The sequence below is a fragment of the Ornithodoros turicata genome, chromosome 7 (genome assembly GCF_037126465.1).
Source record: "Ornithodoros turicata isolate Travis chromosome 7, ASM3712646v1, whole genome shotgun sequence".
Taxonomy (NCBI): Eukaryota; Metazoa; Arthropoda; class Arachnida; order Ixodida; family Argasidae; genus Ornithodoros; species Ornithodoros turicata.
In genome coordinates, this window is record NC_088207.1 from 42,958,163 (window position 1) to 42,977,954 (window position 19,792).

The 19,792-nt window shown below is 44.5% G+C and overlaps 1 protein-coding gene across 6 annotated transcripts in view; it reads right to left on the bottom strand.

Moving 5' to 3' along the window:
* Window positions 1-14,127, bottom strand: part of LOC135401153 (relaxin receptor 1-like) — a 70,955-nt gene extending 56,828 nt beyond the window's left edge. For all 6 annotated transcript variants that reach the window (XM_064633370.1, XM_064633368.1, XM_064633369.1 and 3 more), the window contains exon 1: window positions 13,954-14,127. The gene's annotated coding sequence lies outside the window, so the exon portion shown is untranslated. The remainder of the gene's footprint in view (window positions 1-13,953) is intronic.
* Window positions 14,128-19,792: the final 5,665 nt, after the last annotated feature.

The window sequence follows — 19,792 nt, forward strand, 5'->3', positions numbered from 1 at the left end:
TTCCCTGCGTTGAGTGCAGGACCCTACCCCATTCCAAAAAGGTTCACATGAAAGGATGACGAGGGAAGGAAATCCCTACAGTTCGTGAAGGAGGCCGGTGGCCCTCAGAAAGGAAAGAAGACACGGATCGAAATAGGGCCCCCGGGTCGAGTTACTCGGTAACGTCTACTTTTCAGCGTTGCCGTCTTCGTCGTTCTCATCCTTGTTGAGAATTACAGAACCAACCTTACCCCCAAGAACAACGAAAATAAGAGTGTGCCATGCCGGGCAGCTGGTGAAGAGTCATGTGTTGACGTATGCTTCCCAAAGCAAGGGGAGATGTACAGGAGGACAGCTACGAGGGCATGGCGCGTCTAGATGATGGGGAATGATTCCAAGCAGAAACCGTCTCTTTGAGGCAGCACTGGTACCAACCACGAAAGTGAAGCCCAAGTATAAGCCAAGTGGTAAGGTGATGAAACAGCTGGAGTTCTCACAGGACAAAAGGACGAGTACGTGATGGGCTTGTTGAGATAACTGAGAGGACGGTGGCTAGCTGGTGAAGATTCATAGTGCAAGAAAACCTTGAGCTTGAGGACACGTAAAAGACGAAACACACACGAGGGCTTGTTCGTCACGAATGTTATCTTATCTGATGACAGCGGTGTCCGATGGCTCCACCTAGCGCCATCAACATTCCAAAGGAAATCATTTATAGTCGTGTTCTACTTAAGAAGGAAAATAAATCTAGTCCGTCAGCTCTCAAAACTGGTCGCATGACACTACGCTGCAGCAGAAAGTGCGCTCCCCTGCTGATGGCGCATGGTGGCGCTGCAGTATATCTCCTGGTTCGCTATTGCGTCTCCTTATCTCCAACGGCGTACGCGGTTGACGGACTAGATTTCCGCCGCGCCGGTGCTATCCCCAGACAAGACGCACGTAGACACGAATGCACATGAGAGAGACATAATTAACAAATGAACGGCCGCTTAATAGCGATTTCTCAGCATTGGAGGTCCCTTGGTCAGGTCTTTTGCTCCTTTCGTGAATTACGCCCTGGTCCAATCCTTCGTGTCCCAAGGTCGTTTTCACAGTATGATGGATCAACTGTTTTCTTGCGACTTCCCCGCAGGAGAACAGTCGAACCTCCAACTCTCCGATCCAGAATGATATAGCGTGACAGGCCGAATGCTCTGTGAACACTTAGCAAACCAGAGAGAGAGACGTTGAGTCGATATCATGTCACGTAGAAACTACTGCTTTATACGCGCGTAAGAAATGTGACTGGAATAGACACCTTCAAAACATAATCGACGACGAATATGACTTCCCCGTCGCGCTCGTTGTTGACATATCTATTACTCAGAACGCTTTGCGGTCATATCGCTATAGATATTTATGCGTACATGAATGTCTGCTGACATGCATTCGGGACTCTTCGAAAACGGAAGAGCAGAATTATGTGGGCAACATTATTCCGGAAGCACATCGTATTATGTCCATTTTACCTCCTGCGACACTGACATGCGATATAAAGGGTTCTTTTTCCTTGTTTTTTTTTTTTTTTTAATCTGCGTTTGTGAAACAGAAAGACAATACGTCGTCCGGTGCAACGGATGTATCCGCCAGAAGGGTGCACCAAAGTGTCGGGCGGGAAAATACAGAGTTTTAGTAGATCGTTTTCGCATCTCCGATAGTATACCCGGTACAGCGTTGGTCTCATGCATAGGTGGGGAGTAACGCGTTACAAAGCAGTGCGTTACCGGTAACGCGTTACATACGAGTAGTGAAATATGGTAACGCATTACATTTGGGAGAAAAGTAATGAGTAGCGTAACGTCATTACATTTTTAACAACTAACGCGTAACGGCGTTATGCGTTACTGCGTGTTCAGGAACTTGAAAGCTTGAGCGAGGACCGTGCCTGCAGAATCCAGGAAAATCCCCGATTTTTTCTATTCATCTTCAACAATAACAAGATGGTCACATCGACACCCACGAAGAACGCAAAAAAAGGGTTGTTGACCTACCCTGGTTGAGGTGTCACCTTTGTTTACTACCTCTGTTTTTCACTCCCTCTGGTATTTTTCGGACGAATGGGGCAAAAGCGGCAGAAAAATAGCCTCTACCCTCTGAACAAGTAACAAAGTACCAAGGAATTGGCTGTTTGGATTTGTACTGTATGAGATATAAGGTCACCGTCTCTATCAACCTTGACAAGGAGCACTCACTGGTCATTAGGCGTCCTCTCAGCCCAACGGGCGAAGCTCACCGATGAAAATTTTGAACATCAACTACTTCTGCGTTGCAATAAATCATACATGTAAGTTGTGTTCATGCGTGACCCTTGTTTGTGCCCAACGTTGCTTATATTGATTTGCGGAATGCACTTGTGTGACTCAACCAAAAATTATACATATTATAAGGACAACTGGTGAAGTAATGCAAAAGTAACGGCATTACTTATCAGAAGTAACGGCGTTAGTAACGCGTTACCTACTACCGCAACAGTAACGAATAACGTAACGCGTTACTTTTCGAAAAAGTAGTGAGTAACGGTAGTGCACTACAAAATAAAAGTAACTTCCCCACCTATGGTCTCATGGCACATGGGCGACGTTGTCGGAGCTCCGCTTGCGTATCGCCGCTACGGATCTCCTCGAGTTACCGTATGCGTTTGACTAGATGGGAGAGGTCACGCGGGTAGCGGGGCCCCGCGAGAAGAAGAAGAAGACTAGGCCTACAAAGCGAGAATCAAGATGGAAGTGCGGGATTTTCCACGCGGGAGCACTACGACGTTAATTAACCGTACCGTCTGCTTCCACGGTGCACTAAACATCAACAGTGTCAGTCTCGCGTATCATTATATCGCTTTCGGATCATCGTATAGTGTACAGTACCGAGACGTTGCAAACTGGTTTGCTAAAACTCACTAATGTTGCAACTCAGATATAACGATGAAGGGGAGGCAGTGATCTGGGATCACGCTCCCGTCGCTTAGGGTGTTCATGCACGACAAAAAAAAAAAAAAAAAGAGAGAGAGAGAGAGAGAAAGCGTTTCTGTTTCTACGTCTTGTTGTTGTTGTTGTTGTTCGTGTTATTGTCGTACGTCTGTGTCTACGTCTCCGAGATCGAACGGTGTCGGCGCGCTGCGGAGAAACGATGAACTACCGTAGTGTGGATAGCTTCCTCGCCTCGTCTGCTTTTACACGTTTATTCCGCGTTCAGTGCAGTAGGTGGAGCATTCGGAACCGAACAGTATCGTACCATCGCGGCACAAGTGATCTTCCGGTGAATATACACTAGAATTACGGAAAAGAACCATCAATTACGAACATCGGCCGACTTGTTATCCACACTAGAAAGGCGGACGGTTTGTGGACGGTTGGACGGTTGTTTCCGTTTGTCAGCTTGAGCATATGTGTGTGTCCTGAAACCGTCATTTCTTTTTCTTTTTTAATTCTTCTTTGGTTTGCATCAGTTACGAATGGTATATTAAACCTCGTTATTAGGGAGTTTTAGTGAATCATTCTCGCTCAAACTGTTCGCGAACGGTCTTGCCACGTTTTGAACAGTTTGAACGGTTTTTCACCAAAGCTCGGTCTCTGACCAGCGGAACGTTTTGTTAAAACAAAAAACGCAAAAGCGTTCGTCATTCAATTTTGTGCAGTGGTTGTCATCCTGTTTGTGCTGGTCATCTTCGTAACAGTGCAATCAAATATACACTAAACGAAACCTTAACGTTCGCTCCTTTTAATGGTATGCAGCACAAGCCCCTGCATTGCGCCGTTCAGCGCAACTCAGTGCCGGTGTTTGCCATTGGCATGAAAATTTCATAATCGTCTCGCGACACGAGGCCACGAATTATTATTTATGAAAATTTTGTGAAAGTTCACTAAACGCATGCTCAAAAAGGCTATATTTATTCCAAAAACAAATCTTGTGGTTTATGGCGAATGCTTTGGCTTACTCTTGATATAAAATTTAGCTACTGGTAAGTGCTCTGCGGCTGAGTTGCAGCGGTTAGAATCGCCTCCCCCCCACACACACTCCGCCATATTCGTCGAACCGACGTGCCACGTTATCGCTTACCGCTTTCTCGCCTATATCTGCGGTACCAACATCTTCTAGATAACGGAGAAGGCATCTGCACTCTTTCAATTGACGTCACGCACCTACTGTGGCTGCTGGCGATAGATAGATGTGACGTCACCGAAAGAGCGAAGAAGAGAAAAGCTCACTCATTGAAACTGTATGGCAGCCGGGCCAAACCTGCGTGACGTTATTGAAAGCGTGTTGAGGCAACGCCACCTAGACACAGAAGACCTGCTTCCTCTCCCTCCATCTCTACGGGTAGATATAAAGTCAGACGTCGTCTGCTACTGCCAATGGCCGTTCTGCGAATTCAAGAACTCGCAAATGATTGCAGCTAACTAGAAACCTGCAGACCTGAATCTGTAGACAAAAAGTGCGACACGCTTTCCAGAAAATCGGTCTTTAGAAAGATATGGGACCGTTTTGCGCGTTGTTTTAAAGTTTTCCGATTTAGTACGCGGGGACGTTCACGCACTACTCGCAGACGACGGTGGTTGGTCTCCATGGCTACGACCGCTGAAAGCTCGTTCGTGATTGGATACCGCCATCGAAAACACGATCGTGATTGGCTGACTCTTAGTTGTTACGTCACGTCGACGAGTAAGCAAGCTTTCTCTATCTAGGTGGTGTTGGTTGAGGCAACACCTGCTAGATAACAGAAGGCCTGCGCATTAAGTCACACACGGAGGCCCGCGTGAGCTTTGCGAACTGCTTCGAGCTTTTTTCTTGTTCGCTCTTTCACTGACGTCATAGCAGCATCCACAGCAGGCCTTCCTGTGTGACGCTGTGTCACGTAGTGCGCAGGCCTTCTACTATCTGGGACGTGTTGGTTGAGGCAACACCTCCTAGATAGTAAAGGCCTGCACATACGTCGCACAGGGTGGCCTGCCGTTACAACTGTTGATGCTGCTATGACGTCAATGAAAGAGCGAACAAGTGAAAAGCACGAAGCAGCTCGCAAAGCTCACGCAGGCCTCTGTGTAGGGCGCAGGCCTTCTGCTATTTAGGAGGTGTAGGTTGAGGCCTTCTCTGTTATCTAGAAGGTGTTGGCGTTACACGCCCGTATAGGCCGACGCTTGAAACACAGCACAAGTCCCAGTTTCAAATGCAATTAAATACAATACAGATCATCCCCTCTTGCAAGAAGGAGGGGAAATAAAAAAATTAGAACGAAGTCATGACGGTGCGATGCTCGAATGCAGTGCTACCATACCGGTACGCAAACGTGTTGAGAGTCATATGTTTTTATCTGCCTTATACTACACACATCAAGGGCAGAGATAAATGTGTGGCGCTATGCAAGGAGGACCTCTGACCGTGCAATGCTGACTACTTTGCATCAGGCGTGGACAGACTGCAGGCCGAATGCTGGCCGCACCAACGACAGTTCCGTTTCTTTTAACTCCCGGAACGATGCCACTACATCAAAAGGGATCGAATTACGCTACAACTTGCAGCTGAGCTAATGTAATTCGATCAGCTGAAAATTTTACTCAGGGGAGACATTACTCAGCGTTAGGCACAGAAGAAGAAGAAGAAGAAGATCAAGGTTAACTGGATAAGTCTCTTATAGCGTCACGGTAGTCAACAGTTCCTGCACGAAACATTGCTCCCGGCAGCGTGCGTCAGAAATTTCCGGCGTACTTCAAAAGAACCCCAGGTGGTCGGAATTATCCGCGGCCCTACCCCGCGGCACGTGGAGCATGTCGCCGCATACTATAGGCAGACAAACCTTACGTGTAAATCTACTCCAATTACCCGGCTTTTTTTTTTTCCTGAACAACTCGTCGTCTTCAATGACGTTATACCGGCGCGCGTGCTGGGCCCAGAACTCTCTTCAGTGCAGACGTGTCCAAACTGGAAACACTCACAAGGTCACTCTGTTTCAGTGTGCGCTTCTTGTGTTGGAGACCATAGTCCGCACAATACACACGTTTGCTGCTATACAGGAGGGTACCTTTTTTTAATTGATCGGATAAAAAGTTGATATTGCAAGCTCTTGCATGGTAAACGTAAAAGCACCGTAGAAGTGTGGTCAAAGAGAGTGACATCGACATGTGCCACTGGACAAAATCCAGATACCAATCCAATGGACCGACAGAGCGTGCGGATGGCCGAACTTCAATGTGCATCTTCAAAAACAAAGCGTAGTGCTGTCTGTGCTGGTTGATCAGTGCAGGCTGTCTGTGCTGGTACGTTATTATCAGTGTCATCTCTTGTGATACACACTGTAAGCACCCCTGTCATTGTACAGTAAGAGCAATAACGTGCTAGATGGTTGTTGCGAGCCCCAATGGAGAAATTGAGGGGCGTTATCCACTCGCATATTTATTAACCATCCCAGTATCTATCACCTCTCTGCAGCGTGTCTTATCTCCAGAGACATTTAACCGTCCAATAGGACTGATCATACAGTGCATTAGCGTCTTGCGGCTGTTGTATGGATACTATCGAGGCATGGAAATATTGCATATTGTTGCACTACACTGAACACGAAATTTGAGCAGATTCTGCGTTCCCAGGTTATGAAAATACCGGAGCAAAACCGAACCTGGTCCCCATTTTCCCTGGATTCACATGTAAGCATAGATGAAACTGAAATCTGTGTTTTACTTATTTCAGCATGCCACAGCAGAGGAGACCAATGAAAAACAGTTCAGGTATTGTGTTACTACTGCTACATTGGAAAACATTCAAAAAGACTTCTTTCAATTCGCTGCCTCACTGGACAAAGAACTTTATTTAAAAAGGCCGCCAAGTCGCGTATAAGGTAATCACAAAATTGAAAGTATTCGGAAAGTGCGCTAAGTTCCTAACGCAGCTAGTTCTTCTTCTTTTTATTTGTTTATTTTTTATTTGGTGCAGCTTAGAAATAAGAACACCTTGTAGATGCCAGATTTGTACAAAATACTGCGCAGAAGTATTTAAAATAAGACACTAAATACTCCGCGTAAAAGTATTTAAACTAGAAACGACGAATATATTTAAAATATACGGAATACTCAAACCTGGAACTAATTTGAGTAGAGTATTCTTTTTTTCGTTTCGTGTTAGTGGCGCGAAGCAACTGCGGCTATGAGCGGCGTACAGATGTGGACAGATTGAGAGAGGACAACAGGAAGGAGTGGGGCTAGTATGCGTCCTGGGTCGACTTCAGGGGGAACTGTGCCGACATTCGTCTGGAAAGTCTTCGGAAAACCCAGGGAAAACCTCAGACACTACAGCCGGTGGTAGGATTCGAGCCCACTACCTTCTAGTCTTCAGCACGACCTTGGCTACCAGTAACGTGCGGGCCATGCCGCTGGTTTGTTGAGTAGAGCACTAAATAACCTAAGAAGTATTTAAGATATTCTTTAAAGTACTTTAGTATTAGCATTAAGTGAAACGCATATTCTGAACGTGGCCGTACAAATGAAAGGAGTAAACTTCACCCGCCATACTTAAGCATATCTTTCATTTGCTGAATTTTTGTGAACCCAAGTAAACTTTTGTTGACACGTTCTAACCCAAAACTTCGTAACGTACCTCCTGTATGTCAAGCTCGGGTCTTTCAACCTCTTAAAATACTGTATTTTGAGTACGTACTCAAGATACGTACAAGTCTGGAGATGCTGGCAGCCATATGATGCACCGCGCTTCGCACTCAACACAGATGTTCTTAAAGCAGAATGACGAACTGTGGCTTCCACGACCTGGCTTCATAGAGGTTACATGGACCCGACAGAGACGGGTTGAGTTGACTTATCGCACCTCCTCACATCAATCCTCCCTAGAAGATTTGTTCGCCTGATGGCAAAGGATTTGCTGCGATAAACCAACTCGACCCGTTTCTGTCGCGTTCATGTAACCGTGGCTAAGACCACTCTTATTAGTGTACCTTCGTGTTTTTCAGAGTCATGCCCGCACAGGCAATTTTATTTATGGTACTGGCTGGGGCTAATGGAAACGACCTCACGTGGTGCAGATAGGCAAGCCGAGTTGAGCTCCATCGTGGTGCCAACCCAAGCAGCACAACATTTTGACCCAATATTGGGCCAATATTGGCAATGCCGGCCCAATATTGGACTAAGATTGGACCAATATTGAACCAATATCGCCAATATTGGTTCAATATTGGGACAATATGTTGTGCAGCTTGGGCGCTCTGCGTCTGTCGTCACGAAGTACACATTACTGTAGAGTACACAGCTTACATTTTACGATTTTAATGAGCAAAACGTGTTTCGTAATAGTAATAAAAAAATAAGGTAATAGTGAAAAATAAAGCGCCCGTTTAGAACCGTGCACATCACCTTATTGCCTGGACGACTGAAATAATACTTGCTTCTTGTTGTTATAGTGTTCCTTATTTTTTGATAATATGAAGCGAGTGCTGAAGCGAGTACTCTGGGTGGAAAATTGTCACTCAACACATGAGCGTGCTGCATCATAAGCCAATAAAACTGTATAAACATCCTCGTCATGTCTTATTTCTCGTTTTTCATTTGATTTTTTTTTTTAGTTTGCAAGAGGAGATTATCTGGATTCAGTATAAGCCGTCCCTCATTAATATGGACACTTTCGTCCCCGACCAAAATCGTCCATAAAGCGAAACGTCCATATTATCGAATACAAGGAAATAACAAAAACAATGCTAAATATTTATTGGAAAAAATTCCCGAATTGGTGCCTGTGAAGGTATACTATTCGTTGCACATTAGCAAACTGTCGGCAACACATAAAGCCTGCTTCTCATTGTCCTCAAATAATTTAAGAGCCGTCTGTAGTGCCGCTTGAGCCATAGCAGAAGTGACCGTTGGCTTGGCGTTGCTGAAATCATCGACGCCAGAGCCTGACAACTTGCCTTGACAACTGTACCACATACTCTGTTCTCGTAAGCTGCCGAGCGGCTGCAATATGTTTACTAAAGGCACAACTCCTTGCACCAGGATCAATTGCCCAAGGACGTGTTCGGAACAGTCATGACGTCATACAGGATTCTCCAGGCTCTTCACGTCCGCAAATAACCCCCTTTCCTCTTCTAAGTTTTTGTGGACGGTTGCGAAGGAGAGGGCATAGCTCCCTACGCAACGGAACGTCATAGTTTCAAAAATTATCCTGTAGAATGTGAGAAGAGGCTTGCCCTCCCCACCGATACCGTACGTAATAAGTACTAGTTCCTAACTTCCTCCATTAATCGAGCAGTAAAGTAAGCATGCAGTCACCAGCAAGCAACTCAAGTTTTACAGGATCTGGAATACACTCACAGCCATATCATTTATATGTAAGGATAACACTAAGACGGTGCTTGTATGTACGGATGTATACAGTAATAACATTGGACCTAATACACTTCAATAAATACACACTTGAATACATTTGAATAAAAGTGGGGACCTAAGATGAATATTTTGTGTGTGATTACATACGGGTTCATTCAAGAAACAACACAACAATAGATGCTGACGATGAGATGGGGTGTTTCACCGCGGCTTTGCGGTACCCTACCCAATTCCACTTGGAACAATTGTTTGCCGAACTCGTAGGAATGTAGTTTTTGCAAACGTTCGTCATGTTGAACTTTATGTGCTGCACGTGCTGCAGGGTAGGCCCGCGGATAAATTGGACCACCTGGTGTTCTTTGACGTGCGCGGGTAATTTCCGACACACGATGCTGGGAACGATGTTTATCTCCCACTCCTTACTATCGCTCTCAGCGGGGATGAATTGGATTGGAAATGAAAGAAAAATATGGAGGTGTTAGTTCAGATCAGGTCAGGCCTGGACTCCAAAACGCGTTTGAGGGTAGAACAATAGAGCCAGAAAGAAGAGAAAAAAAAAACAGAAAAGAGGTAGAGTGGGTCAAGCAGAAGAAATCATAAAGGAAAAAGGGGAAAAGGAAAGGGGTAGACGTTAGGCACCGAGAAACACTCACTGGTTCATGGTGTCACAGACCGCGCGAACACAGTGTCACAGAAGTTGTCACACAGTGTTAAGCAGGTTCGAAGCGGTGAGGAAGTCGACAAGAGCGCGCAATGCCGTCACCTGGTGATGAGCAGGCCAGCAGTCGAGAACCTTCCCAACGGAGAAAGGGCGGTTCTCGAGGCGGACTAGTGCCGCCACAAGGGAACGGCGAGGCGCGCTCTGTCGAGAGCAGGCCTGATAACGTGTTCTGTGTCCTCCAATACCCCGTACTGAGAACAGGAACTGGGTGAGGAAACCTTCCCAATGAAAAAATGGCTAGGAAGCAAGCGAGCTGTTGAAGATGATGCATGATGTAAAACCCCGAGACTAGGGAACACGAAGGGACAGACACAAACACGTATGTGTTTGTGTCTGTCCCTTTGTGTTCCCTAGTCACGGGGTTTTACATCATGCATCACCTTGCAAAGTTTAAAAAGGAGGATTGGGTGGAATGAATGAATGAAATGGAATTAGAATGAATTGGATGGAACTTTCTTAAAAGCTTTTTTTGTTTTTTTTCTAATAAGTGCGTATGACACCAGATTGCCCTATTTCCCGAGAAATCGGAGTGTTTCGTCATTTAGTTTTTACAGCTGAGTTAATATCCAAAATTCTGTGAAAGCGATGGCTGTGAAACGACATAAGGAGTGTAATAAATTTACCAGCGTATGTTTTTCAATCTATTTCGGATACGTCCGGAAACTCGGAACCCTTTTCTATAGCCTGAAAAGAGCAAGTTTTGAGCCTGTGTGTGTTTTGCGGTTTTTGCTGGTCGACTGTTTGCGTGTTCTGTGACATCCCAGTGTGTGTGCAATCGTTGTCTCGCAGAATCACCACCACCATTTATCATCATCATTATCATCATAATCCTCCTCCTCCTCTTCATTGGCGTCATCATTACAGGAGTTGCGGCCCTCGCACTAGTGAAGCCAAAATCTCCATTTTACTATTTTCATAATATCGAATCAAATCAATCACGCCTTAATTGTCCGTTCGGACTCTGCGATTTACGTCCTCATATACAAGATATGTACCGTCTCCAGGTGATGTGTGAGTGGGGAGTGCCACTTCCGAAATTCATGTCGAAATTTGGAAAGTAACTAACTTTAAATTTTCAACTTTACTTAACGTTAAGTTCTCAAATTACTTATTTGAAAGTATTATGCTCCAATACTTTGCAGCAAACGCGTGTCAGAAACATGAGTTATTTTTCTGGGTTTTCCAGGGTTTTTTTTTTTTTCTTTTTCCTCACTTAGTTGAATTGAATTGTTTCTTATGCGTTTGAGGATTATGCGTCGTCCATGTTTGTAGCATGCCTCGACTAAACCGCATTGTTTACAGAATGGGCAGGTAGGTTGTCGAGTCTGTTTTAGATTCTGACCCAGAAAGAGGAATAAACACATCGACGACAGTCACCTAGGATTATTTAAGGATTTGTTTAACATCGTAAAAATTCAGTGGCGATTTAGCGGTAAATGCGAGAGAAATGCGTTAGCATTAAGCAACTTTTCCCATCTATACTTGACTTCCGGGTATCCACTTCCGGTCTAAGCCCAACTTCCGGTCTAAACCCGACTTCCTGTTGTCCACTTCCTGTCTATACTTGATTTCCGGTACCCACATCTGGTCCTGTTCGACTTCCGGTTCTCTACTTTCGGTCTAACCTGACTCCCTGTTGTCCACCTCCTGAACGAGTATCTTGAAACATTTAATTACGTTTAGTTGCTTTAATTACTTTCCATTCCCTTTAATTAACGCTAATTACCTTTTATTACATTTAATTACCTCCGGTAACCTGCGGTTACCTTCGCTAAACTTTAATTTCATTTAATCTTTCTGTTAATTACATATACCTTGTATTCATTACCTTTCAACTCAACTTTCTTGCTTTAATCACCTTTAGTTACCTCTAATTAAGTTTGATTACTCTTACCCCTTACTCCTAATTACTTTCAGGTACTTCAATGTCATGTCATTTACCTCCATTTACATTTACCCTCTTATATCCTTTTTATATATCCACTTCGGTCTCGGTGAGGCTTCACCATCTCATATACGGACACTCACACATACATACAGCTTTTTCCATTTTGACACTGTTAATGCTAAGGCATTAAAAGTCGGGAAATACGATAACTACTAGGCGTATCCCAAGCAGCACAATGTACTGATACTCGAGTGCAATAGGGGTGGACGGTATGTGTCTTATCAATGTTCCTTAGTTTCAAGAGTCTGTTCAAGGTCTTCCACCTACCCGTCCACCCCTATTGCACTCGACTTTCAGTACATTGTGCTGCTTGGGATCTTTTCAAAAATGCATTTGGTAACTCATCTGGCCCTATTGTCAACCTTTTTGGGCGAGGGGAAACGGTCTCTCTTCCAAATACCGGCGACCCCCTCGTCCTTGAAAGTGAGAATTATACTCATTCACGATGCTGGCTTTTATCGACTTCATGTTCATCATCTGTTACGATAGTGTCAATGGACTACTTGTCTCATGTAAGAAACATCTCCAGAATGTCTTAGGCGATTGCATTACGAAAGTTGAATCTTTCCCTTGCTTCTTTCTCTTTTCGACTGTTCACCTAGACACATAACCTTCATTCGATTCACCGATTATGTTTCCGTCTGCGTGAAGTTTGGCGCTTTAAATGGATAATACTTCTAGTCCTCCTCCGCGATCTTCTATGATTAAAAAAAAAAAAGGAATGAATAGTACAACGCAAATACATTTGTGCAGACACATAATATGTACATTCTTCCCGTAACACCAGTTAGTTAGACGGGGAACAAGGCATGTGTCTCATCGGTTTTTTTTTTCTCCGACAAGTGAAGGCACTCCCCGTATATTCGTCACACTCGCTTCTAGGTAACAGTAGTCTTTTTTTTTTTTTTTTTTTCAATCTTCGTACGCTTGCCAGTGCTAAGGAATGTGTCCCCGTGCTCCCCAGCGCTTCCTGTAGGGTCTTGCCTGGCAATATCCCGAGCAGCAAAATGTACTGAAAGTCGAGTGCAATAGGGGTGGGCGGGTAGGTGGAAGGCCTTAAACAGACTCGTGAAACTAAAGAACATTGATAAGACACATACCGGCCACCCCCATTGCACTCGACTTTCGGTACATTGTGCTGCTTGGGATGCACCGAAAAATTGTCCCTCCTACTCAACTCGTTTTACTGCAACTGCTATATGAATTTGAAATCCGACCACATGTGCCACCCACAAAGCCAACTTCAGAATTATCTGAATTATCTGATAGCAGAATTATCACGATTATTATTTGCCATAGGCACCACGTGTGTATCATGTCTGAGTACATATCCCTGTGTACAAATCCATCGACATGGATTAACGTTCGGATGTAACGTTCAATTTACTACACAGAAAACACAAAGAAGACTATCAAAATGTCGTGTGCACTTGACGTTCACGAAACTGTTGTACGAACTATATTCACGTTGCACGAAACTGTTTGAGTTGAGTTTGAGTTTGAATGTAAAAAGCGAGAACACGCAACTATTCCTAGCTCTCTTTCCTAGTGGCAAACTGAGAATCAGCGACTCAAACGATTTTGGTGGGTGGGTGGCAGCAATCTCAAAGACATCTCCTAACCCCTAAATTAACCCATTCTCTTAGGCGTGATATACGCGGTGTAAAATATCACACTGCGTTAAGATCAAGCATAACGAAACTATTGTTTCGTTGCATCGATGCGTCGATACGTCTCATCGTTAATCCGGGTATACCTCACAAAATTTCGCTCCGGTATTCCGTCAAAGCATGATTCCAGTTATATGATTCACCTATTTCTGCCAGAGCTGATCGGCTGTCACCGCCACTGGTCCTCGGAAGTTTAATCCCGAAACGGGAGCAGGCGAACATCCATTCACAGAAAATCAAAGTTGTTTCAGGAACAAATATTAAACGGTTGTCACTCACCGGCCTGGGTGGGAAGGTAAAGGAACCCGCACGTTAATCTTCCATGTCTCTGGCGACACAGCGTCAGATTTGCTGAAAAGCGGCGCGAGACACGGCGCATAACAAGCGCCCATCTGGAGAGTGTGCGCCCACCGGAACGGGATGCGATGCGCACAGTGCGTGTAGCGCCCTCGCCCAGCGCATTGGCTATACTCTCAAGCGGCCGACTAATTGAAAGCATAAACATAACGTTGAGCTTGTTGCAATATCTCGGGGGGGGGGGGGAAGTCGTTTACTGAAAGAAAAGGCGAAGGACTGAAAAGGCGAGGATCAATGGCAGTGCGATCTTTGTGCTGCGTCCGTGGTAAGAGCATGGATTATTTATGTGCGTCTCCGTATCTTTTTAAAATTTACTTATCAACTTATCTTATCTCATTTATGTGCGTATTACGCCGACCGTGCGGGCCTGACGGTCCCTGACGACCCTGCAGAGCCTATGACGATAGGCGAAACACAGTATTAAAAAAAAAAAAAGTGGAGGTAGTGATAATAAACAACAACGAAAATGAAATCAAACAACTCAGGAAAAGTCAGTGTTCTTCCAGTGTTGTTTTTCTGTGTATGTTCTTTGATGAATAACTGATATTTACGGAGATTCTTTGACCTTTAATGTCCAAATAACCTCCGTGTGCAGAATGCATTCTCTGATTCCCCTATATGCCATATCTGTACAATTACTGGTGTATACACCGCCATTATGTTACATTTTAGACAAACGTTAACATTAAATCTAGCATTTTTTTCTTGCAAACAAACAAACAAATGTAGCCTTTCTTTTTCTTGATCGCGTCGTCGTCTGCCTTGGATTCTTCGGTATCCATCAGTGTGTCTCCGCCTGCATTTCTTGTACACACTAGCGGCTTGTAATAACCGATGCGTAACATAGGGCTTGCACCGCGCAGGTATAGTAGCTCATTGTCTTCAAGTGGTGCTCCTCCGAGCGTCCAAACAAACTACAAGCGTGGTAAGGCGTGTGACTTGCAAACCAAAACACCCCTACTCAAGCCCAGCTCAGTACACAAAGTGTTTTCCATTAAGGCAATAGTGTGGGCAAGTTGGTACATCACGCATGGGAAAAAGCAGAAGAGACACGTACACACAAGGAGCGCTAGCCCCCGTGTCTCTTGTGTTTGTCTAGTTTTCGCGCTTTTCTTTCTTTCTTTTTTTTTTTCGTTCCTGGTTTTTCTATCTTCTGCGCATTTTCTGAGCAAGCACAGAGAGGGAAGACGCAGGGAGATGGTTGCGCGACGCTATAGAACAACTTTGAGTTCAAGAATATTCCCCTAAGAATATGAATCCTGCGTTAGAAGAACAATTGGGTTGACATTATTTATTTACTATATACTACTATACTACTTCTTTACTATATATATATATACTCCTTTATGTATTGCCAATTCCCCGATAGTCTAGTTTTATCAGTTTTTAAATGTAATAAGTTGTCGTCTTGTACCAATTCCTTAAAGCATCTGGGTCCCTTCGTTACATTTTGCATATATAAATAAATAAATAAATATGTAATAAATAAATAATTATAAATGAATTAAATGAAGTCATCTCAAAATATTTCTTTGGTGAAGTTTCCTTTGGTGGTGTTCTGTGCGAACTTATTTCTTCTCTGTATTAATACGGCGCCGTCTGAATCTTCAAGACCTTCGGGGATATATATATATGTTATAAAGTTGGGAAAAAGCCATTACAGAAACAAGTAAATGACGCTAGACGTGTTTGAAATTCAAACTTACAGATTAAGATGGCTTCTATGGTTGCACGTAGAGAAACAGATACTCAAGGAACGATGCGACAGCACCAGAGGACACGTGTTTCGCCGTGTTTGCGGCTCGTCAGCTCTGGGTAGCTGCGCATCGTTCGGGATTGGCAAACCAGGGGTCACTCAGCGAGCGATATACACCTGGGAGGGTGACTGAGCACTCCTCAATGCCCCAGTGCAAGCCAGTAAATTATACAGAGGGGAAAAACCCATTACAGAAACAAGTAAATGACGCTAGACGTGTTTGAAATTCAAACTTACAGATTAAAATGGCTTCTATGGCTGCACGTAGAGAAACACATACTCAAGGAACGATGCGACAGCACCAGAGGACACGTGTTTCGCCGTGTTTGCGGCTCGTCAGCTCTGGGTAGCGGCGCATCGTTCGGGATTGGCAAACCAGGGGTCACTCAGCGAGCGATATACACCTTGGAGGGTGACTGAGCACTCCTCAATGCCACAGTGCAAGCCAGTGAATTATGGTTATGGACCCCTGGTTTGCCAATTCCAAACAATGCGCCGCTACCCAGAGCTGAAGAGCCGCAAACACGGCGAAACACGTGTCCTCTGGTGCTGTCGCATCGTTCCATGAGTATCTGTTTCTCTGCGTGCAGCCATTGAAGCCATCTTAATCTGTAATTTTGAATTTCAAACACGTCTAGTGTCATTTACTTGTTTCTTTAATGGCATTTTCCCTCTCATTATAATTCACTGGCTTGCACTGTGGCATTGAGGAGTGCTCAGTCACCCTCCCAGGTGTATATCGCTCGCTGAGCAACCCCCGGTTTGCCAATTCCGAACGATGGGCAGCTACCCATAGCTAATGAGCCGCAAACACGGCGAAACACGTGTCCTCTGGTGCTGTCGCATCGTTCCATGAGTATCTGTTTCTCTGCGTGCAGCCATTGAAGCCATCTTAATCTGTAATTTTGAATTTCAAACACGTCTAGTGTCATTTACTTGTTTCTTTAATGGCATTTCCCCCTCATTATAATTGACTGGCTTGCACTGTGGCATTGAGGAGTGCTCAGTCACCCTCCAAGGTGTATATCGCTCGCTGAGCGACCCCTGGTTTGCCAATTCCGAACGATGGGCAGCTACCCAGAGCTGATGAGCCGCAAACACGGCGAAACACGTGTCCTCTGGTGCTGTCGCACCGTTCCAAGAGTATCTGTTTCTCTGCGTGCAGCCATAGAAACCTTCTTAACCTGTAATTTTGAATTTCAAACACGACTAGTGTCATTTACTTGTTTCTTTAATGGCTTTTTCCTCTTCATTATATATATATATATATATATATATATATAGTGAACGTTGAGGTAAATGGGAGACAGAAGACAAAAGTAGGGGAAGTAAAAAAAAAGGTTTATTAAAATTATAAAACTTAGGGGCGACGTCTACGTTACTGCGGAAGCTCCGCCTTCGTGAGGACGAAAAAAGTTTCATCAAAGTAAAGTTTCAAAGTAAAATCATTTTTCGTGCTGACGAAGGTGGAGCTTCCGCCGTAACGTAAACGTCGCCCCTAATTGTTATAACTTATAATAAACCTTTTTTTTTTGTTACTTCACCTACTTTTGTCTTCTGTCTCCCATTTATCTCAACGTTCACTATAACTACGTTGCCGTCCGACTCAACTTCAACTTTTCAAGATATATATATGTTCGAAACGTCGTGTCTGTGTAATTTCAAAATGAATTAAATGAAGTCATCTGAAAATATTCCTTTGGTGGTGCTCTGTGCGAACTTATTTCTTCTGTGTATATATATACGTATATACATGACGAAAGTAAAATAATAAGACGTGGACAACTGATTACAGAGAAGTTAACAAATACTAGTTTACTTAGTGGGGAATTTAACACGAAAACTACAACATGGTATTTTAACAAAACGGTCGACGTTTCGACAGTGGCACTTACTTCGTCAGGACTAAAGGACCTTTAGTCCTTTGGGACGAAGGACTTTACTTTTATTCAACTTCGCAGCCGTCTGATATCTCAACCTCTCTAACCTCTCTAACAAGTCAAGCGTGCCACATCCCAGCTGTGGACGGCGATTTCGACGGCCGATCGTTTCGTTGGTCGGCCGTTTCGAGCTTCTTGGATCTCATCGGCACAGCGCAGGGATGTGACACATAAAGTTATCAAGGAACAATTGAAACAACGTACGTCGGATGTATCGCTCAGATGCACATCCTTCTGCCTGTGAGCTCCACCACTTGAGATCTCACGGGAAGCGAAGAGTGTGCAAGTGACGACTGAATGAGCTTCTCCGCACATCCCTATTCCTGTGCAGCTTGTAGAAAGCGTAACGATGAACGAGAAGAGCTTGAGATGTCGCCTTCACTCGCATCTGCGTTCAGCTCGCGGAAACTGCGGAAGATGTACAATATTTCTCTAGGGAGCATTACGAGTTCGTCCTCGCGAAAATTAATTTCCCCGGTTGCGCCACACAAATTCCCCAAACGCACTGGGCTCTCGTTACCGTTGGTGAAGAAATTCCATGATTTGGCAAGCCTGAGCGATGGGCAAGAACACGTAAACAAACACAAACACGAAAACTCAAAACCAGCAGCCTTCGTGTTTGTGTTTGTTTACGTGTTCTTGCCCATCGCTCAGGCTTGCCTATCGTGGAATTTATCCACCAGCTAGCCTGCATTTACGCCATTCTGTCAATGACCGTTGGTGAAGCCATTTAATATTTTCCGACAGTATAGAGCTCGCGACTGACTTTGGGGTTAGAATTGTATTCGACTGTAGGTTATGGGTAAAACTTTCTAAAAGTTTTACGATGACGTGAGCATGAGGTAACCCACCACGGCTGACGTAACCAAGATAAAGGTGATTCAGGACTGTTTTCATAAACCATAATCAGCAGTATTTATCTCCAGTTGGTGGTTTGACTGCCTGTGTGAACAGGAACCGAAAGTTACTCACAGTGACGTCGCGATTGTGAAAGCTTCGGTTAAAAAATTCAATTAGAAATAATTGGCTCCGAATTTAATTAAAATAGTTCACAGGGTGACCGCCAGTATCATAAGGCAGCATGTGGTAGCGTTTGTTTAGCTTGGGTTTAGAACTTTAGTTGAACTGCCCCGCGTTCTGAGCGTCTTGTCAAACCACCATAATCGCCCGCACATTAGGCGGAACAAGAAGAACGTGCAACGCGGAGACATTCGACAACAGCATACCACCAACTTCTTTGGCATACCACCGACACACCATATTACGTTACAACCGAGCCCGTTCCAATGAAGAGCCAAGTTATGATACTGCAGGTATTCGAAGACCGAGAGGTATTTTGTTTGCTACACGATGATGTACCTGGCGCGCAGAAGGGAATCTTGACCGCGTCGTTTTTAAACAGGTATGCCATTCTGAACCTGATAGGAGAGGCTCCACCTCGCAGTGGAAGATGATCTGGCTCCGGAATAACGTCGTACGAGGACGTATGACCAGCGCTTATTTATGCGTCAACTTACAAGGTCGACGGGACAGGAAACGCAAGCCGTGCCACATGGGACGCTTGAATGAAGAGTACTTAATGGTCTTCGATGCACTATACTCTTGCTCATGGCTCCAAGTTGTGCGAAGAGAGTGTATGTAACTACAAGACGATTATTTACCTAAAATTCATTAATTAACCTTTAGATCGAGTTTTTTTCTGGAGCTGCAGAGTAGCAGCTTTCTATCCGGGGCCACCGCCATCTGTGTAGATGAAAATGAACCTTAAACACACACACACACACAAAGAAGAAAAAACAGAGGTCATCATGGAAATGTGAGATAGCAGAATTCTGTTTCTTTTCTCTCCCTCTTTTTTTTTTAATCGTAAAACGAGAACAACAACAATAACAACAACTTTATTGTGAGATGATGAATGGGGAGTTTCACCGCAAGGGGCGATACTCTACCCCATTGCTGGTGGTGAAACGAGCACGTCCTTTGAGATATCGATAACCAAGTGCTGCTACGCAAATTAGCCGAAACCGAAAGTAGAGCGTCGCGTTATGGGTTCGTATCCGGGAAA